At 43.2% G+C, this 21,277-nt stretch overlaps 9 non-coding genes and 2 pseudogenes across 9 annotated transcripts; all 11 read left to right on the forward strand.

Moving 5' to 3' along the window:
* Positions 1-6,302: 6,302 nt before the first annotated feature.
* LOC141234538 (U2 spliceosomal RNA) lies at positions 6,303-6,490 on the forward strand. Its single transcript, XR_012300512.1, has one exon. It is a non-coding gene; the product is annotated as a U2 spliceosomal RNA (small nuclear RNA).
* A 1,115-nt stretch (positions 6,491-7,605) lies between these two features.
* LOC141234450 (U2 spliceosomal RNA) lies at positions 7,606-7,796 on the forward strand. The gene has a single exon (XR_012300429.1). It is a non-coding gene; the product is annotated as a U2 spliceosomal RNA (small nuclear RNA).
* Positions 7,797-8,911: 1,115 nt separating this feature from the next.
* LOC141234642 (U2 spliceosomal RNA) lies at positions 8,912-9,003 on the forward strand (annotated as a pseudogene).
* A 760-nt stretch (positions 9,004-9,763) lies between these two features.
* On the forward strand, positions 9,764-9,992 carry LOC141234606 (U2 spliceosomal RNA; annotated as a pseudogene).
* Positions 9,993-11,107: 1,115 nt separating this feature from the next.
* Positions 11,108-11,298, forward strand: LOC141234256 (U2 spliceosomal RNA). The gene has a single exon (XR_012300239.1). It is a non-coding gene; the product is annotated as a U2 spliceosomal RNA (small nuclear RNA).
* A 1,115-nt stretch (positions 11,299-12,413) lies between these two features.
* LOC141234257 (U2 spliceosomal RNA) lies at positions 12,414-12,604 on the forward strand. The gene has a single exon (XR_012300240.1). It is a non-coding gene; the product is annotated as a U2 spliceosomal RNA (small nuclear RNA).
* A 1,115-nt stretch (positions 12,605-13,719) lies between these two features.
* On the forward strand, positions 13,720-13,910 carry LOC141234258 (U2 spliceosomal RNA). The gene has a single exon (XR_012300241.1). It is a non-coding gene; the product is annotated as a U2 spliceosomal RNA (small nuclear RNA).
* A 2,438-nt stretch (positions 13,911-16,348) lies between these two features.
* Positions 16,349-16,544, forward strand: LOC141234588 (U2 spliceosomal RNA). Its single transcript, XR_012300547.1, has one exon. It is a non-coding gene; the product is annotated as a U2 spliceosomal RNA (small nuclear RNA).
* Positions 16,545-17,659: 1,115 nt separating this feature from the next.
* Positions 17,660-17,850, forward strand: LOC141234259 (U2 spliceosomal RNA). Its single transcript, XR_012300242.1, has one exon. It is a non-coding gene; the product is annotated as a U2 spliceosomal RNA (small nuclear RNA).
* Positions 17,851-18,966: 1,116 nt separating this feature from the next.
* On the forward strand, positions 18,967-19,157 carry LOC141234476 (U2 spliceosomal RNA). Its single transcript, XR_012300454.1, has one exon. It is a non-coding gene; the product is annotated as a U2 spliceosomal RNA (small nuclear RNA).
* A 1,115-nt stretch (positions 19,158-20,272) lies between these two features.
* Positions 20,273-20,463, forward strand: LOC141234261 (U2 spliceosomal RNA). The gene has a single exon (XR_012300244.1). It is a non-coding gene; the product is annotated as a U2 spliceosomal RNA (small nuclear RNA).
* Positions 20,464-21,277: the final 814 nt, after the last annotated feature.

Consider the following 21,277-nt stretch of genomic DNA (forward strand, 5'->3'; position numbering starts at 1 on the left):
GGCTTTGCTTTTCTTCTCCTCATTGGATTTTTCATGTTCAAAGTTGCAGAAGCCAGATTACAAGCTCATTTTGGTTCAACTTCAGCAACTGTGCATTGCATTGCCATGTAATGTGATGCAATGCTATCTTTCTAGCTCTCCCTTTTTACTTCCTTTTGGATAAACAGACATATTAGGCAAGCATTTTGGAGCTTTCACCTAAATAACTACAGGTGGTGAGATAAGCTGCACAATATAATTGACCTTTCAGTATATTGTTGCACACACACCATCTATTTAGCAAATGCCCTTGTTATCAACAGCAGCCTTTTAAACTCACCTGAGCTAACAGGTATGTGCGCTGGTTACTCTGCTGCGCTTAAAATTTCTTTTTTGGTTTGCTACAATGCCTTTTCTGAAACGTTGTCTCCCTCTGCTGGAACACTGACTTCTTTCATTTAATGCCTGCAGACTATAAAAGAGAACCCAACCCAAAAAGTTTGGTTGATTAGTCTGTGGCATTCTGTTAAACTGTTGCTTATGGCGGTCTCTGTAAGCTACTCAGCGACATTCAGCCAGCCAGGTATCCTGCCTGCAGTAGATGGAATGTGGCAATGGAACGCTGGCTGCGCGTGTCATAATAGGCTCTGAGCCTTTATATACCTGTGCACAGCAGCAGCCACCTTCAGTCTGCTGCTGAACAGCCAGCAGCAGCAGCAGCAGGAGAGGTATGTAATCAGGAGCCCTCCTGCTAAGGGTAGACAGCTGCTCGTTCCACCCCACCCCCCGCCTTAATTGGTTCTCCTCCCTTCCAACGGTGTTGAGGCGGGTGGGAACAGCAGGGGGTGAAGGTGCTGTGTTTAAAGAGGTGGAGTTATGCAGATCTAAAACGCGTGGATTGCAGCAGCAGCAAGCCGAAAAGTGCAGGCATGTAAGGGATCTAGAGGTTGACAACATGTCTTCTTAACGGGAGTCCAGGAGCTCATCTCCACAAATGGACTTTTCAGGATCCTTGGGTGGCTCCGTAGTTTGAAACCAATTCTGGTTATCGCTTCTCGGCCTTTTGGCTACGATCAAGTGCTTTATTGCAGGAGATTGTGGTTGAAGGGCACTCGGGTACCCCTCTCCTTGGCCTGGCAGGATCGTCCACTTTGGTGGACTTAGCCTGCTTGCTGCTATTAGGGAGAGGGCTTAGTCCCAGGGTAACGAGTTGCGATCCCCCAGCTTCCAGGTGTTTTTCGCTGCAAGAACACTGGGAGCGCAGATTGCAAGCGGCTGCAATTTGCAACCTTGTTGCGTTTTTCCATGGAGGTTGACCCTAACCTCGTGCCTCTTTATGCGAGGCTAAAAAACTCTATCCGAGTTCACTTCACGGCGGGTGGCTCGGATATGAGGAAATTAGGGTATGTAGTCCAGGACGTGCTCAGGAACCTTCTTGGCGTACAAAGGAATGAAATTCTCTCCATCCAGGATTATCCCAGAAGAGGTGACTATGACATCACATTCACCGGAGAAGGTATTTTTAGAGATGTACTAGAAAAGTTAAAAAAAGTTGAAAATAGTCCTGTTTTGAAAGGGATACAAATTGTTGAGCACGTCCTGGATGAGGTAAGACTGGTTATTGTAAAAATATTTTCGCCCTTTGTTTCTGCTCCAGAAGTAGTGTCATTTCTAGCAATTTATTTTAAAAGTGTTAAATGTATTGGGAAGATATTAAACGAATATAACATATGGACATCTAAGTGGAAATTCCTTGTGAAGTGTACAAGAGATCCAAATACACCAGGTGGTATACGGCTCCCCCCTGCCCGTTTCAAAATTGGGCAAACAAATGGGGATTTCTTCTTTTCTGGGATGCCAGTATATTGCAGAAATTGTGGGCGCTATGGTCATTCAAAAGAAAACTGTCATGTATCATGTAGAAATTGTGCTAGTGAAGAACATGAGACAAAAGAATGCCCTAAGGAAAAGAAATGCAGTTTTTGCCAGACTCCAGGTCACTTTTATTTTTCTTGCCCTCACAGATTTCGGGAAGATGAGCAAAAGGGGAAGTCCAAGACGTCCGACCAAGGACCAAAAGATCAGACCACCCCTCAGGAGGAGGAACAACAACCTGGAGCCTCTGGAGACAATAAGGGCGTACCAAATAGTGAAGTGTCTCCAGAGTCTATGACAGGTAAAATACCAAATCCCAAAACCTGGCTGCAGGACCTGCGGGAGTCCAAAAGGAGGGCTGAGAAGGAGCAGAAGGGCACTACTGGTAAGGTCAAAAGGGACCGGCAAAAGGCCGACACAGAAGCCCATGCCCAGTCTGGGTCTCCTAGTGCTGAGGGCGCTGAGTGGATAAAGGTGGGTCCTAAGAAAAAGAAAAAGGGTGGTTCGGAGGAGGCAGCAGGAGGTGAACAGATGGACACTTCTCCAGAAGGGGACGTGGACGCTGGACCCTCAGGGGTTTCGGTCTCCGCTGCTACAGGTGGGGACCGGGATCTTGCTGCCTCTGAAGAGTCAGAGGCTCTGCCTTGTGCGCATCCTCCTCCTATAGGACGACCTTCTACAGGTCAAACAGGGGCGGCGGAACCCCTCGGGGACCCACCTGATGAGGAACTGCATGGCCAGCCAATGGAGACCCAGCGGGTTCTGCCAGCCAGCCCTCCGAGCTATGCCAGTGTAGCGTCGGGTTTATATAAATGTGGTAATCTTTCCTCCTCCACGGAGACTCTCGTGACGATACTATCAGATGAGGAGGGAGGCGCAAGCCCAGTGGTCTGATCAGGTTCATCGGACAGGTAAATCCGTTGCTCTTAGTTACCTAAGTAAAATTTCTACATTTTCTAATGATGGCTGAACTGAAAGGTATTTCCCTCAACGTGAGAGGCATAAAATCTAACACGAGAAGAACTGCTCTTTTTAATTTTTTTACGTGTTTTACTGCATCTGTATTTTTTCTGCAAGAATGTAATATCCCACATGAAATGTCATATCAAAAATATAAAGATGAGTGGAAGTGTGGGCCATCTGTCTGGTCCGGATCGAATGCTGCAGGATCAGCGGGTGTAGCCATACTTTTTAAAGGGAACGTTTTAATTGATTTTATTCAGGAAATTTTACCAGGTCGTATTTTATTAGTTAAAGCTTTTATTGATGGTATTAGATGGCAGTTTTTAAATTTTTATGGATCCCCAGAGAAAAATGAAAGAGCCGAAATGCTTGATCTTTTACCATTATTTATTAATAACTCTGAACCTTTTATCTTAGCAGGGGATTTTAATTGTGTTTTAAAAGGTGAAAACCGGCGCTCCAGCTCTGTAAGCAGGAACTACGATAAAACCTCAGGTATGCTACATGATATAGTCAAAGATGCTAAATTGATAGACATATATAAAGAGTGTCATAGTGACAGCCCAGAGGACGCCGGTTTCACTTGGAGCAATGCTAATTGTAGCTCTAGGATTGATTTTATTTTTGGTTCAGATAAAACAATACCTGCCAAATGTGAAGTTTTAACTAATATATTTTCAGACCATAAACTTTTATCCTTTACCATAAAAGTAAATGACAACAAAAAATGTGGTAAGAAAAGCTGGAAAATGAACTTATCCCTTTTAACCGACCCGCAGATTTTATCAGATTTTATTGAGTTTTATAGGAAATGTAGAAAAGGGAAAAAAACAAATGAGACTATGAGTGTATGGTGGGATAGAATGAAAGTAAAAATAAAAGACTTTTTTATTAAAAAGAGTATATGTAGAGCCAAAGAAAAATATGAAGAATATAGAATTTTAAATACCCGCCTACAAACATTATTTAAGCTCAGAGACAATGGGATAGATGTACAAGTTGATATTTCAAACTTAAAAGAAGAGATTTCAAAATGGCTAGAACAAAAAGGAAAAGAGATAATTTTTCGTTCTAGAGTACAACATATAGAAGAAAATGAAAAGTGTTCCAGATATTTTTTTAGGAAAAATAAAAAAGAAAAAGTGATAATTGACCATATAGATGGTGAGAATAATATAAAAAATATGCTGGGTAAAGTTGAGGTTTTTTTTTCTAATCTTTTTAATGGAAAAAATATAGATAATAAATTAATGGATGATTCGCTGCAAGGACTAACAGCTGTTTTAGATCCCGCATCCCAAGAGTTTTTATCCCAAGTTTTAACGGAACAAGAAGTGTTAAAAACTATTAAAAGTTTTAAAACTGGAAAGGTCCCTGGTCCTGATGGCATCCCAATAGAATTTTATGTATGTTTTTATGATATTTTAAAAGATGATTTGTTTTATTTGTTTACTGAGGTTTTTAATAATAAGGTTTTATTAAATTCCTGGAAGAAAGGTGAAGTCTCCCTCCTATACAAAAAAGGCGATAAATCAAAATTAGAAAACTGGAGACCAATAACACTTTTAAATTGTGACTATAAAATAATGGCTAAAATTTGTGCAAATCGTCTAAAAGAAGTCATCAGCAAAGTTATTCATTCTAATCAAGTGTGTGGGGTGCCGGGGCGCAGTATATGGGACAATCTGAATTTAGTGAAAGACTGTATTGAGGATGTGAAAGACAGAAAGGGGAAAATGGCGATTTTATCTATTGATTTTGAAAAAGCATTTGACCGTGTCTCACACTTTTATCTTTTTAAAGTTTTAGAGAAAATGGGCATACCAGAAGGGTTTTTACTATCGCTTAAAGCATTTTACAAGGATTGTACAAGTAAGATTTTAGTGAATGGTTTTAAGACACAAGAGGTATTTTTACGGTCAGGGGTGAAACAGGGATGCCCTCTGTCCCCCCTACTGTTTATCTGTGCACTGGAACCAATGTTATGTGCAATACGCCAAAATAAACAGATATGCGGTGTCCCTCTGCCTGGAAGCGGTGGTTTGGAGGCCAAGGTTGTAGGCTACATGGATGACGTGGCGGTCTTGTGTACAGATGCACCATCACTTACGGCCACTCTCCATCAAGTGCAATCCTTTTGTATAGCTTCTGGTTTTAAAATCAATTTTAATAAGTGTAACATTTTAAGTGTTGGGGGGATGATTTTACGTGATGTACCAATTAATGTCTCCGAATCCATTTCCATTTTAGGTATATCATTCACTGAAAATAATGATGGTTATAATAGTTGGGAAACAGTTACACAGAAAGTAAATACGAAAATATGTATGTGGAACATGAGGAGACTTACAATGGAGGGTAAAGTATTGGTTTTAAAGATGGTGATTTTACCTCTTTTATTGTATCTTAGCATGGTTTTCCCCCCGCCTGTTAATGCTTTAAAAAAGATAACCAAAACCTGTTTTACCTTCTTTTGGAACTCAAAAATGGAAAAGCTGAAAAGAGAAATCGTGATGAAATCAAAAGTAAAAGGTGGTAAAGATTTTCCAGATTTTAATAGGTTTCTTTTAATCCATCTGTTCGTTTACTGTTTTAATGCCCTTTTTAAGAATCACTATTGGTCCTTTTTTATGCGTTTTAATACAGGATTTTTTATGAGAAAGTTTGGATGGTATGAAGTTAATATATCTGTGCCCCATGCTTTTAATTTGTCGACGCATTATGAGATTTTAAGGAAAATAGTGTCCGATTTTAATTTAGGGACTAAGAAAATAGAGGAATTAAGAAATAGTAAGAAACTAATTAAAGAAATACGTAAAAGTGAGGAAATATGTAATGTTGACAGATATGATGATGACAAATCTATGTCTATCTGGAAAATGATTAACGTTTTTTATCTTTTTAATGAACAGAGAGATCTGGCTTGGAGTTGCATGCACCGCTGTCTTCCTTGCCGGGCATTCCAATACAGAAGAGGATTTGTGAGGTCTGCCATCTGCCCAAGAGCCGGATGCCAAGACGAGGAAACGGTGGAACATCTATTATGGACATGTAATTTTGCAAAGGATTTCTGGAGAAGACTGCTCCCCCTACTGGAAAGGGTGGCAGACCTCAAGGACTTTACATATAAAACTGTGCTATACGGACTTATGGAATGCCCCACAATGGACCAGTACACAATGGCTTGGAAGACAGTGAACTGCGCCAAGTCATCTCTCTGGAAAGCGCGCAACAATGCTATTTTTAAACAAGATGTTTTATCAGTGAATGATGTTTTAAGTTTATGTTTATGTGAAATGTATACTTATTATTTAATTGACAAAAAGAAGAATGTACATATTTCCAAAAAATGGCTTGTTGACCAATGGAACCTAATTATTTAAAATCTTTGTATTTTTTTGTTTTGTAAATTTCATTTTGTCTTTTAACGTTTGGTATTTGTGTAATTATGCTTGTAATTTGTTAAAGTTTTAATAAACGGTTTTATCTCTCTGCAGGGGATAGCCAAATTAAAAAAAAATCTGTTCTTATCAGTTTAATATCTGATACGTCCCCTATCTGGGGACCATATATTAAATGGATTTTTAGAACAGGGAGATGGAAAAAGAGCTTGCTCTGTCCACTCCACGCATTGACCTGGTATTGCAGTATCTCCAGGACCGGTGCACCCCTTCTTTAATGCAGTTTCTAAAATCAGAAAGAATTGAATTCAATGTTTTTTGTTCATTTTGCTTGTTTGTCGGATTTTGGGATGGACTCTTTGGCTTTGCTTTTCTTCTCCTCATTGGATTTTTCATGTTCAAAGTTGCAGAAGCCAGATTACAAGCTCATTTTGGTTCAACTTCAGCAACTGTGCATTGCATTGCCATGTAATGTGATGCAATGCTATCTTTCTAGCTCTCCCTTTTTACTTCCTTTTGGATAAACAGACATATTAGGCAAGCATTTTGGAGCTTTCACCTAAATAACTACAGGTGGTGAGATAAGCTGCACAATATAATTGACCTTTCAGTATATTGTTGCACACACACCATCTATTTAGCAAATGCCCTTGTTATCAACAGCAGCCTTTTAAACTCACCTGAGCTAACAGGTATGTGCGCTGGTTACTCTGCTGCGCTTAAAATTTCTTTTTTGGTTTGCTACAATGCCTTTTCTGAAACGTTGTCTCCTTCTGCTGGAACACTGACTTCTTTCATTTAATGCCTGCAGACTATAAAAGAGAACCCAACCCAAAAAGTTTGGTTGATTAGTCTGTGGCATTCTGTTAAACTGTTGCTTATGGCGGTCTCTGTGAGCTTCTCAGCGACATTCAGCCAGCCAGGTATCCTGCCTGCAGTAGATGGAATGTGGCAATGGAACGCTGGCTGCGCGTGTCATAATAGGCTCTGAGCCTTTATATACCTGTGCACAGCAGCAGCCACCTTCAGTCTGCTGCTGGACAGCCAGCAGCAGCAGCAGCAGGAGAGGTATGTAATCAGGAGCCCTCCTGCTAAGGGTAGACAGCTGCTCGTTCCACCCCACCCCCCGCCTTAATTGGTTCTCCTCCCTTCCAACGGTGTTGAGGCGGGTGGGAACAGCAGGGGGTGAAGGTGCTTTGTTTAAAGAGGTGGAGTTATGCAGATCTAAAACGCGTGGATTGCAGCAGCAGCAAGCCGAAAAGTGCAGGCATGTAAGGGATCTAGAGGTTGACAACATGTCTTCTTAACGGGAGTCCAGGAGCTCATCTCCACAAATGGACTTTTCAGGATCCTTGGGTGGCTCCGTAGTTTGAAACCAATTCTGGTTATCGCTTCTCGGCCTTTTGGCTAAGATCAAGTGTAGTATCTGTTCTTATCAGTTTAATATCTGATACATCCCCTATCTGGGGACCATATATTAAATGGATTTTTAGAACAGGGAGATGGAAAAAGAGCTTGCTCTGTCCACTCCACGCATTGACCTGGTATTGCAGTATCTCCAGGACCGGTGCACCCCTTCTTTAATGCAGTTTCTAAAATCAGAAAGAATTGAATTCAATGTTTTTTGTTCATTTTGCTTGTTTGTCGGATTTTGGGATGGACTCTTTGGCTTTGCTTTTCTTCTCCTCATTGGATTTTTCATGTTCAAAGTTGCAGAAGCCAGATTACAAGCTCATTTTGGTTCAACTTCAGCAACTGTGCATTGCATTGCCATGTAATGTGATGCAATGCTATCTTTCTAGCTCTCCCTTTTTACTTCCTTTTGGATAAACAGACATATTAGGCAAGCATTTTGGAGCTTTCACCTAAATAACTACAGGTGGTGAGATAAGCTGCACAATATAATTGACCTTTCAGTATATTGTTGCACACACACCATCTATTTAGCAAATGCCCTTGTTATCAACAGCAGCCTTTTAAACTCACCTGAGCTAACAGGTATGTGCACTGGTTACTCTGCTGCGCTTAAAATTTCTTTTTTGGTTTGCTACAATGCCTTTTCTGAAATGTTGTCTCCTTCTGCTGGAACACTGACTTCTTTCATTTAATGCCTGCAGACTATAAAAGAGAACCCAACCCAAAAAGTTTGGTTGATTAGTCTGTGGCATTCTGTTAAACTGTTGCTTATGGCGGTCTCTGTGAGCTTCTCAGCGACATTCAGCCAGCCAGGTATCCTGCCTGCAGTAGATGGAATGTGGCAATGGAACGCTGGCTGCGCGTGTCATAATAGGCTCTGAGCCTTTATATACCTGTGCACAGCAGCAGCCACCTTCAGTCTGCTGCTGGACAGCCAGCAGCAGCAGCAGCAGGAGAGGTATGTAATCAGGAGCCCTCCTGCTAAGGGTAGACAGCTGCTCGTTCCACCCCACCCCCCGCCTTAATTGGTTCTCCTCCCTTCCAACGGTGTTGAGGCGGGTGGGAACAGCAGGGGGTGAAGGTGCTGTGTTTAAAGAGGTGGAGTTATGCAGATCTAAAACGCGTGGATTGCAGCAGCAGCAAGCCGAAAAGTGCAGGCATGTAAGGGATCTAGAGGTTGACAACATGTCTTCTTAACGGGAGTCCAGGAGCTCATCTCCACAAATGGACTTTTCAGGATCCTTGGGTGGCTCCGTAGTTTGAAACCAATTCTGGTTATCGCTTCTCGGCCTTTTGGCTAAGATCAAGTGTAGTATCTTTTGAAAAGGCGGTTTTGGATGTTGGCCGCCCTAGTAGATTGATACATTATGCACACTGGGGTTTAGGCGCTTGTTAGTACGCCAGGTGGCTAATATAGTCATCTGGTGGAAAGCATGGCCCCCCAGGATCGACGCCATTGGGCCGGGGAAGATCGAAAGCCCGAAGTGTGAAGTGCCCCAGGAGTGGTGACCCTGGGGTGCCTTAACTCACTGGGATTGGGAACCCCACTTGAGTTTATGGCACATTTGCACAAGCACTTCAAATTTTCTTTCTTCGCACACACCCTTATTCCGGGCCTTCTGGCCTTAGGATGGGGAATTTTTCAATTCCCGGTCGAAGGTCCGGGCAGTATTATACTGTGAAACCTTCACTATTTATTTAATTTCTTTGTCACTGTGTGTCCACTTATTCACGTGTGTCACGTCCTACTAGGATTTTGTCGGGATGTGGTTCCCTTACGGGTTCCTCTCTTGGCAGGTCTAGGGGGGGAGTGTGTGGCCATCAGGTTCCGCTCCCCCCTGAACCCCCCTGGCTCTCCTCTTTCGGGAGGAGAGCGTTGTTGGCTCCCCTCTTCCGGGAGGGGAGCACAGTCTTTGGCTCCCAGTGCCTTGCTCGGGTGAGAACTCGGGCAGGTGCTGGGGGTAAGATTGGGTCGCCTCTGGCTTCGGCTGGAGGTGGCTTTTTGTCCCTGTTCCTCGCTGTGGCCTTTTGGCTCGGAGGGACGGGGAATGGTTTGGGGGACCCTTCTCCTTTTGGAGAGGGTTTCAAGAAGACCAGCATCCTAGTGCACTTTTTTTGTGGCACTTGTCACTTTTTTAAGCGCACTCGGGTTTTGTACACGAATTCGGGCTAAAAAAAAAAAAAAGAAAAAAAAAAAAAAAAAAATCTGTTCTTATCAGTTTAATATCTGATACGTCCCCTATCTGGGGACCATATATTAAATGGATTTTTAGAACAGGGAGATGGAAAAAGAGCTTGCTCTGTCCACTCCACGCATTGACCTGGTATTGCAGTATCTCCAGGACCGGTGCACCCCTTCTTTAATGCAGTTTCTAAAATCAGAAAGAATTGAATTCAATGTTTTTTGTTCATTTTGCTTGTTTGTCGGATTTTGGGATGGACTCTTTGGCTTTGCTTTTCTTCTCCTCATTGGATTTTTCATGTTCAAAGTTGCAGAAGCCAGATTACAAGCTCATTTTGGTTCAACTTCAGCAACTGTGCATTGCATTGCCATGTAATGTGATGCAATGCTATCTTTCTAGCTCTCCCTTTTTACTTCCTTTTGGATAAACAGACATATTAGGCAAGCATTTTGGAGCTTTCACCTAAATAACTACAGGTGGTGAGATAAGCTGCACAATATAATTGACCTTTCAGTATATTGTTGCACACACACCATCTATTTAGCAAATGCCCTTGTTATCAACAGCAGCCTTTTAAACTCACCTGAGCTAACAGGTATGTGCGCTGGTTACTCTGCTGCGCTTAAAATTTCTTTTTTGGTTTGCTACAATGCCTTTTCTGAAACGTTGTCTCCTTCTGCTGGAACACTGACTTCTTTCATTTAATGCCTGCAGACTATAAAAGAGAACCCAACCCAAAAAGTTTGGTTGATTAGTCTGTGGCATTCTGTTAAACTGTTGCTTATGGCGGTCTCTGTGAGCTTCTCAGCGACATTCAGCCAGCCAGGTATCCTGCCTGCAGTAGATGGAATGTGGCAATGGAACGCTGGCTGCGCGTGTCATAATAGGCTCTGAGCCTTTATATACCTGTGCACAGCAGCAGCCACCTTCAGTCTGCTGCTGGACAGCCAGCAGCAGCAGCAGCAGGAGAGGTATGTAATCAGGAGCCCTCCTGCTAAGGGTAGACAGCTGCTCGTTCCACCCCACCCCCCGCCTTAATTGGTTCTCCTCCCTTCCAACGGTGTTGAGGCGGGTGGGAACAGCAGGGGGTGAAGGTGCTGTGTTTAAAGAGGTGGAGTTATGCAGATCTAAAACGCGTGGATTGCAGCAGCAGCAAGCCGAAAAGTGCAGGCATGTAAGGGATCTAGAGGTTGACAACATGTCTTCTTAACGGGAGTCCAGGAGCTCATCTCCACAAATGGACTTTTCAGGATCCTTGGGTGGCTCCGTAGTTTGAAACCAATTCTGGTTATCGCTTCTCGGCCTTTTGGCTAAGATCAAGTGTAGTATCTGTTCTTATCAGTTTAATATCTGATACGTCCCCTATCTGGGGACCATATATTAAATGGATTTTTAGAACAGGGAGATGGAAAAAGAGCTTGCTCTGTCCACTCCACGCATTGACCTGGTATTGCAGTATCTCCAGGACCGGTGCACCCCTTCTTTAATGCAGTTTCTAAAATCAGAAAGAATTGAATTCAATGTTTTTTGTTCATTTTGCTTGTTTGTCGGATTTTGGGATGGACTCTTTGGCTTTGCTTTTCTTCTCCTCATTGGATTTTTCATGTTCAAAGTTGCAGAAGCCAGATTACAAGCTCATTTTGGTTCAACTTCAGCAACTGTGCATTGCATTGCCATGTAATGTGATGCAATGCTATCTTTCTAGCTCTCCCTTTTTACTTCCTTTTGGATAAACAGACATATTAGGCAAGCATTTTGGAGCTTTCACCTAAATAACTACAGGTGGTGAGATAAGCTGCACAATATAATTGACCTTTCAGTATATTGTTGCACACACACCATCTATTTAGCAAATGCCCTTGTTATCAACAGCAGCCTTTTAAACTCACCTGAGCTAACAGGTATGTGCGCTGGTTACTCTGCTGCGCTTAAAATTTCTTTTTTGGTTTGCTACAATGCCTTTTCTGAAACGTTGTCTCCTTCTGCTGGAACACTGACTTCTTTCATTTAATGCCTGCAGACTATAAAAGAGAACCCAACCCAAAAAGTTTGGTTGATTAGTCTGTGGCATTCTGTTAAACTGTTGCTTATGGCGGTCTCTGTGAGCTTCTCAGCGACATTCAGCCAGCCAGGTATCCTGCCTGCAGTAGATGGAATGTGGCAATGGAACGCTGGCTGCGCGTGTCATAATAGGCTCTGAGCCTTTATATACCTGTGCACAGCAGCAGCCACCTTCAGTCTGCTGCTGGACAGCCAGCAGCAGCAGCAGCAGGAGAGGTATGTAATCAGGAGCCCTCCTGCTAAGGGTAGACAGCTGCTCGTTCCACCCCACCCCCCGCCTTAATTGGTTCTCCTCCCTTCCAACGGTGTTGAGGCGGGTGGGAACAGCAGGGGGTGAAGGTGCTGTGTTTAAAGAGGTGGAGTTATGCAGATCTAAAACGCGTGGATTGCAGCAGCAGCAAGCCGAAAAGTGCAGGCATGTAAGGGATCTAGAGGTTGACAACATGTCTTCTTAACGGGAGTCCAGGAGCTCATCTCCACAAATGGACTTTTCAGGATCCTTGGGTGGCTCCGTAGTTTGAAACCAATTCTGGTTATCGCTTCTCGGCCTTTTGGCTAAGATCAAGTGTAGTATCTGTTCTTATCAGTTTAATATCTGATACGTCCCCTATCTGGGGACCATATATTAAATGGATTTTTAGAACAGGGAGATGGAAAAAGAGCTTGCTCTGTCCACTCCACGCATTGACCTGGTATTGCAGTATCTCCAGGACCGGTGCACCCCTTCTTTAATGCAGTTTCTAAAATCAGAAAGAATTGAATTCAATGTTTTTTGTTCATTTTGCTTGTTTGTCGGATTTTGGGATGGACTCTTTGGCTTTGCTTTTCTTCTCCTCATTGGATTTTTCATGTTCAAAGTTGCAGAAGCCAGATTACAAGCTCATTTTGGTTCAACTTCAGCAACTGTGCATTGCATTGCCATGTAATGTGATGCAATGCTATCTTTCTAGCTCTCCCTTTTTACTTCCTTTTGGATAAACAGACATATTAGGCAAGCATTTTGGAGCTTTCACCTAAATAACTACAGGTGGTGAGATAAGCTGCACAATATAATTGACCTTTCAGTATATTGTTGCACACACACCATCTATTTAGCAAATGCCCTTGTTATCAACAGCAGCCTTTTAAACTCACCTGAGCTAACAGGTATGTGCGCTGGTTACTCTGCTGCGCTTAAAATTTCTTTTTTGGTTTGCTACAATGCCTTTTCTGAAACGTTGTCTCCTTCTGCTGGAACACTGACTTCTTTCATTTAATGCCTGCAGACTATAAAAGAGAACCCAACCCAAAAAGTTTGGTTGATTAGTCTGTGGCATTCTGTTAAACTGTTGCTTATGGCGGTCTCTGTGAGCTTCTCAGCGACATTCAGCCAGCCAGGTATCCTGCCTGCAGTAGATGGAATGTGGCAATGGAACGCTGGCTGCGCGTGTCATAATAGGCTCTGAGCCTTTATATACCTGTGCACAGCAGCAGCCACCTTCAGTCTGCTGCTGGACAGCCAGCAGCAGCAGCAGCAGGAGAGGTATGTAATCAGGAGCCCTCCTGCTAAGGGTAGACAGCTGCTCGTTCCACCCCACCCCCCGCCTTAATTGGTTCTCCTCCCTTCCAACGGTGTTGAGGCGGGTGGGAACAGCAGGGGGTGAAGGTGCTGTGTTTAAAGAGGTGGAGTTATGCAGATCTAAAACGCGTGGATTGCAGCAGCAGCAAGCCGAAAAGTGCAGGCATGTAAGGGATCTAGAGGTTGACAACATGTCTTCTTAACGGGAGTCCAGGAGCTCATCTCCACAAATGGACTTTTCAGGATCCTTGGGTGGCTCCGTAGTTTGAAACCAATTCTGGTTATCGCTTCTCGGCCTTTTGGCTAAGATCAAGTGTAGTATCTGTTCTTATCAGTTTAATATCTGATACGTCCCCTATCTGGGGACCATATATTAAATGGATTTTTAGAACAGGGAGATGGAAAAAGAGCTTGCTCTGTCCACTCCACGCATTGACCTGGTATTGCAGTATCTCCAGGACCGGTGCACCCCTTCTTTAATGCAGTTTCTAAAATCAGAAAGAATTGAATTCAATGTTTTTTGTTCATTTTGCTTGTTTGTCGGATTTTGGGATGGACTCTTTGGCTTTGCTTTTCTTCTCCTCATTGGATTTTTCATGTTCAAAGTTGCAGAAGCCAGATTACAAGCTCATTTTGGTTCAACTTCAGCAACTGTGCATTGCATTGCCATGTAATGTGATGCAATGCTATCTTTCTAGCTCTCCCTTTTTACTTCCTTTTGGATAAACAGACATATTAGGCAAGCATTTTGGAGCTTTCACCTTAATAACTACAGGTGGTGAGATAAGCTGCACAATATAATTGACCTTTCAGTATATTGTTGCACACACACCATCTATTTAGCAAATGCCCTTGTTATCAACAGCAGCCTTTTAAACTCACCTGAGCTAACAGGTATGTGCGCTGGTTACTCTGCTGCGCTTAAAATTTCTTTTTTGGTTTGCTACAATGCCTTTTCTGAAACGTTGTCTCCTTCTGCTGGAACACTGACTTCTTTCATTTAATGCCTGCAGACTATAAAAGAGAACCCAACCCAAAAAGTTTGGTTGATTAGTCTGTGGCATTCTGTTAAACTGTTGCTTATGGCGGTCTCTGTGAGCTTCTCAGCGACATTCAGCCAGCCAGGTATCCTGCCTGCAGTAGATGGAATGTGGCAATGGAACGCTGGCTGCGCGTGTCATAATAATCTCTGAGCCTTTATATACCTGTGCACAGCAGCAGCCACCTTCAGTCTGCTGCTGGACAGCCAGCAGCAGCAGCAGCAGGAGAGGTATGTAATCAGGAGCCCTCCTGCTAAGGGTAGACAGCTGCTCGTTCCACCCCACCCCCCGCCTTAATTGGTTCTCCTCCCTTCCAACGGTGTTGAGGCGGGTGGGAACAGCAGGGGGTGAAGGTGCTGTGTTTAAAGAGGTGGAGTTATGCAGATCTAAAACGCGTGGATTGCAGCAGCAGCAAGCCGAAAAGTGCAGGCATGTAAGGGATCTAGAGGTTGACAACATGTCTTCTTAACGGGAGTCCAGGAGCTCATCTCCACAAATGGACTTTTCAGGATCCTTGGGTGGCTCCGTAGTTTGAAACCAATTCTGGTTATCGCTTCTCGGCCTTTTGGCTAAGATCAAGTGCAGTGATCTAGCGGTTGCTGCCTTGGTCTTGACTGGGAGGTGCTTGGGGTACCCGGCTCCTTGGCCTGGGGGGATCGCTACACTCTTCGGTGGAGCTCAACCCCCCTGCTGCTATTAGGGAGTCGGATTAGTCCCTGGGCAACGAGAGGCGATCACCTTGTCACCACACATAGCTGTGGGGGGCAACTGTCGCCACACATAGCTGTGGTGGCAACATTTGGAGGATTAAAAGGAAAAACGGAAGGAAAACGGATTGTTGAGATGGAGTTTTGGAAAAAGAAGAGATGCTTACGTTTTTTTGTGAAACGGTAGACGGAAGAAACTTTTTTGGAAGAAAAATGGATTCTGGAAATTTTGAGGAAACATGAAGTTTTGGAGAAGGATATCTACTGTATGCAAGAAATAAAGCAAGGTAAAGTTTGTGATGTGACTCTAGTTTCTGAGGAAAAGTGCATTCATTTTTTCAAATGCTGGAGTGAAGAGGATTCTGGGAAAATTGGAGTAAGTGCATCATTCATGGGGAAACCGAAGAGTGTGATAATTTACATGGACAATCCGTTTGTGGAAATAGAGGAGATAATGGTTTTTTTGGAATCTAAATGTAAGATGGTAAAGTTTCAGAAATTATACAGGAACAAAGTTGGTATTTGGAACGGAAAGAGACGTTTTTTGGTGTGGACAACAGGAGAAGAAAATTTGCATAATGGGAGGATTATGGTAAACGGGAGTTCTGGGTATTGTTACATGGAAAGCAGCAAAGGAACTTTTGAAAAGAACTTTGGAGGACAAAAGGAAGATATTGGTGATAAAATGAAGAAGGAAGTTGATGCGATAATTATAGAGGAGAATAAGCAGGGAAAAGAAGTTGAAAGTTTAAAGGTGAAGAAAAAGGTAACGGTACAGGAAAATTGTGGATCAAGGAAAGTATCTGATGAAAAGAAAGAAGTAAAAGAGGAAAAGGGTAAAGTTTTGGAGAAGGTGGTGACTTTCAGAGATGATGAGGAAGAGTATGATTGGGAACAGATGCGGTTAGAGCATGAGGAGGAAGAAAAGAAGTTAAGGGGTTTTGTTGGGAGGAAAGTAAAAGGGAAAAAGGGGATATTTAGTTTGGGAAACCGGGTGAAGTAATGTCAGTTGTGATTTGTTTGGAAACTGTTGAAACTGTAAAGGAATTGTTATGTTTAACTTTATATATATTAATTCAAATGAAAAAATATAAATATAATATCTAAACACGATGATGGAACTAAAATCTTGAGTTTAGTGATATATGATTTAAGATTATAAAACTTAATTTCTGAGTGTTTGGAAAAAAAAAAAAAAAAAAAAAAAATCTGTTCTTATCAGTTTAATATCTGATACGTCCCCTATCTGGGGACCATATATTAAATGGATTTTTAGAACAGGGAGATGGAAAAAGAGCTTGCTCTGTCCACTCCACGCATTGACCTGGTATTGCAGTATCTCCAGGACCGGTGCACCCCTTCTTTAATGCAGTTTCTAAAATCAGAAAGAATTGAATTCAATGTTTTTTGTTCATTTTGCTTGTTTGTCGGATTTTGGGATGGACTCTTTGGCTTTGCTTTTCTTCTCCTCATTGGATTTTTCATGTTCACAGTTGCAGAAGCCAGATTACAAGCTCATTTTGGTTCAACTTCAGCAACTGTGCATTGCATTGCCATGTAATGTGATGCAATGCTATCTTTCTAGCTCTCCCTTTTTACTTCCTTTTGGATAAACAGACATATTAGGCAAGCATTTTGGAGCTTTCACCTAAATAACTACAGGTGGTGAGATAAGCTGCACAATATAATTGACCTTTCAGTATATTGTTGCACACACACCATCTATTTAGCAAATGCCCTTGTTATCAACAGCAGCCTTTTAAACTCACCTGAGCTAACAGGTATGTGCGCTGGTTACTCTGCTGCGCTTAAAATTTCTTTTTTGGTTTGCTACAATGCCTTTTCTGAAACGTTGTCTCCTTCTGCTGGAACACTGACTGCTTTCATTTAATGCCTGCAGAATATAAAAGAGAACCCAACCCAAAAAGTTTGGTTGATTAGTCTGTGGCATTCTGTTAAACTGTTGCTTATGGCGGTCTCTGTGAGCTTCTCAGCGACATTCAGCCAGCCAGGTATCCTGCCTGCAGTAGATGGAATGTGGCAATGGAACGCTGGCTGCGCGTGTCATAATAGGCTCTGAGCCTTTATATACCTGTGCACAGCAGCAGCAACCTTCAGTCTGCTGCTGGACAGCCAGCAGCAGCAGCAGCAGGAAAGGTATGTAATCAGGAGCCCTCCTGCTAAGGGTAGACAGCTGCTCGTTCCACCCCACCCCCCGCCTTAATTGGTTCTCCTCCCTTCCAACGGTGTTGAGGCGGGTGGGAACAGCAGGGGGTGAAGGTGCTGTGTTTAAAGAGGTGGAGTTATGCAGATCTAAAACGCGTGGATTGCAGCAGCAGCAAGCCGAAAAGTGCAGGCATGTAAGGGATCTAGAGGTTGACAACATGTCTTCTTAACGGGAGTCCAGGAGCTCATCTCCACAAATGGACTTTTCAGGATCCTTGGGTGGCTCCGTAGTTTGAAACCAATTCTGGTTATCGCTTCTCGGCCTTTTGGCTAAGATCAAGTGTAGTATCTGTTCTTATCAGTTTAATATCTGATACGTCCCCTATCTGGGGACCATATATTAAATGGATTTTTAGAACAGGGAGATGGAAAAAGAGCTTGCTCTGTCCACTCCACGCATTGACCTGGTATTGCAGTATCTCCAGGACCGGTGCACCCCTTCTTTAATGCAGTTTCTAAAATCAGAAAGAATTGAATTCAATGTTTTTTGTTCATTTTGCTTGTTTGTCGGATTTTGGGATGGACTCTTTGGCTTTGCTTTTCTTCTCCTCATTGGATTTTTCATGTTCAAAGTTGCAGAAGCCAGATTACAAGCTCATTTTGGTTCAACTTCAGCAACTGTGCATTGCATTGCCATGTAATGTGATGCAATGCTATCTTTCTAGCTCTCCCTTTTTACTTCCTTTTGGATAAACAGACATATTAGGCAAGCATTTTGGAGCTTTCACCTAAATAACTACAGGTGGTGAGATAAGCTGCACAATATAATTGACCTTTCAGTATATTGTTGCACACACACCATCTATTTAGCAAATGCCCTTGTTATCAACAGCAGCCTTTTAAACTCACCTGAGCTAACAGGTATGTGCGCTGGTTACTCTGCTGCGCTTAAAATTTCTTTTTTGGTTTGCTACAATGCCTTTTCTGAAACGTTGTCTCCTTCTGCTGGAACACTGACTTCTTTCATTTAATGCCTGCAGACTATAAAAGAGAACCCAACCCAAAAAGTTTGGTTGATTAGTCTGTGGCATTCTGTTAAACTGTTGCTTATGGCGGTCTCTGTGAGCTTCTCAGCGACATTCAGCCAGCCAGGTATACTGCCTGCAGTAGATGGAATGTGGCAATGGAACGCTGGCTGCGCGTGTCATAATAGGCTCTGAGCCTTTATATACCTGTGCACAGCAGCAGCCACCTTCAGTCTGCTGCTGGACAGCCAGCAGCAGCAGCAGCAGGAGAGGTATGTAATCAGGAGCCGTCCTGCTAAGGGTAGACAGCTGCTCGTTCCACCCCACCCCCCCGCCTTAATTGGTTCTCCTCCCTTCCAACGGTGTTGAGGCGGGTGGGAACAGCAGGGGGTGAAGGTGCTGTGTTTAAAGAGGTGGAGTTATGCAGATCTAAAACGCGTGGATTGCAGCAGCAGCAAGCCGAAAAGTGCAGGCATGTAAGGGATCTAGAGGTTGACAACATGTCTTCTTAACGGGAGTCCAGGAGCTCATCTCCACAAATGGACTTTTCAGGATCCTTGGGTGGCTCCGTAGTTTGAAACCAATTCTGGTTATCGCTTCTCGGCCTTTTGGCTAAGATCAAGTGTAGTATCTGTTCTTATCAGTTTAATATCTGATACGTCCCCTATCTGGGGACCATATATTAAATGGATTTTTAGAACAGGGAGATGGAAAAAGAGCTTGCTCTGTCCACTCCACGAATTGACCTGGTATTGCAGTATCTCCAGGACCGGTGCACCCCTTCTTTAATGCAGTTTCTAAAATCAGAAAGAATTGAATTCAATGTTTTTTGTTCATTTTGCTTGTTTGTTGGATTTTGGGATGGACTCTTTGGCTTTGCTTTTCTTCTCCTCATTGGATTTTTCATGTTCAAAGTTGCAGAAGCCAGATTACAAGCTCATTTTGGTTCAACTTCAGCAACTGTGCATTGCATTGCCATGTAATGTGATGCAATGCTATCTTTCTAGCTCTCCCTTTTTACATCCTTTTGGATAAACAGACATATTAGGCAAGCATTTTGGAGCTTTCACCTAAATAACTACAGGTGGTGAGATAAGCTGCACAATATAATTGACCTTTCAGTATATTGTTGCACACACACCATCTATTTAGCAAATGCCCTTGTTATCAACAGCAGCCTTTTAAACTCACCTGAGCTAACAGGTATGTGCGCTGGTTACTCTGCTGCGCTTAAAATTTCTTTTTTGGTTTGCTACAATGCCTTTTCTGAAACGTTGTCTCCTTCTGCTGGAACACTGACTTCTTTCATTTAATGCCTGCAGACTATAAAAGAGAACCCAACCCAAAAAGTTTGGTTGATTAGTCTGTGGCATTCTGTTAAACTGTTGCTTATGGCGGTCTCTGTGAGCTTCTCAGCGACATTCAGCCAGCCAGGTATCCTGCCTGCAGTAGATGGAATGTGGCAATGGAACGCTGGCTGCGCGTGTCATAATAGGCTCTGAGCCTTTATATACCTGTGCACAGCAGCAGCCACCTTCAGTCTGCTGCTGGACAGCCAGCAGCAGCAGCAGCAGGAGAGGTATGTAATCAGGAGCCCTCCTGCTAAGGGTAGACAGCTGCTCGTTCCACCCCACCCCCCGCCTTAATTGGTTCTCCTCCCTTCCAACGGTGTTGAGGCGGGTGGGAACAGCAGGGGGTGAAGGTGCTGTGTTTAAAGAGGTGGAGTTATGCAGATCTAAAACGCGTGGATTGCAGCAGCAGCAAGCCGAAAAGTGCAGGCATGTAAGGGATCTAGAGGTTGACAACATGTCTTCTTAACGGGAGTCCAGGAGCTCATCTCCACAAATGGACTTTTCAGGATCCTTGGGTGGCTCCGTAGTTTGAAACCAATTCTGGTTATCGCTTCTCGGCCTTTTGGCTAAGATCAAGTGTAGTATCTGTTCTTATCAGTTTAATATCTGATACGTCCCCTATCTGGGGACCATATATTAAATGGATTTTTAGAACAGGGAGATGGAAAAAGAGCTTGCTCTGTCCACTCCACGCATTGACCTGGTATTGCAGTATCTCCAGGACCGGTGCACCCCTTCTTTAATGCAGTTTCTAAAATCAGAAAGAATTGAATTCAATGTTTTTTGTTCATTTTGCTTGTTTGTCGGATTTTGGGATGGACTCTTTGGCTTTGCTTTTCTTCTCCTCATTGGATTTTTCATGTTCAAAGTTGCAGAAGCCAGATTACAAGCTCATTTTGGTTCAACTTCAGCAACTGTGCATTGCATTGCCATGTAATGTGATGCAATGCTATCTTTCTAGCTCTCCCATTTTACTTCCTTTTGGATAAACAGACATATTAGGCAAGCATTTTGGAGCTTTCACCTAAATAACTACAGGTGGTGAGATAAGCTGCACAATATAATTGACCTTTCAGTATATTGTTGCACACACACCATCTATTTAGCAAATGCCCTTGTTATCAACAGCAGCCTTTTAAACTCACCTGAGCTAACAGGTATGTGCGCTGGTTACTCTGCTGCGCTTAAAATTTCTTTTTTGGTTTGCTACAATGCCTTTTCTGAAACGTTGTCTCCTTCTGCTGGAACACTGACTTCTTTCATTTAATGCCTGCAGACTATAAAAGAGAACCCAACCCAAAAAGTTTGGTTGATTAGTCTGTGGCATTCTGTTAAACTGTTGCTTATGGCGGTCTCTGTGAGCTTCTCAGCGACATTCAGCCAGCCAGGTATCCTGCCTGCAGTAGATGGAATGTGGCAATGGAACGCTGGCTGCGCGTGTCATAATAGGCTCTGAGCCTTTATATACCTGTGCACAGCAGCAGCCACCTTCAGTCTGCTGCTGGACAGCCAGCAGCAGCAGCAGCAGGAGAGGTATGTAATCAGGAGCCC

The sequence above is a fragment of the Phyllobates terribilis genome, unplaced genomic scaffold, assembly GCF_046119375.1.
Source record: "Phyllobates terribilis strain yellow unplaced genomic scaffold, ASM4611937v1 Scaffold_636__1_contigs__length_917067, whole genome shotgun sequence".
NCBI classification, from domain to species: domain Eukaryota; kingdom Metazoa; phylum Chordata; class Amphibia; order Anura; family Dendrobatidae; genus Phyllobates; species Phyllobates terribilis.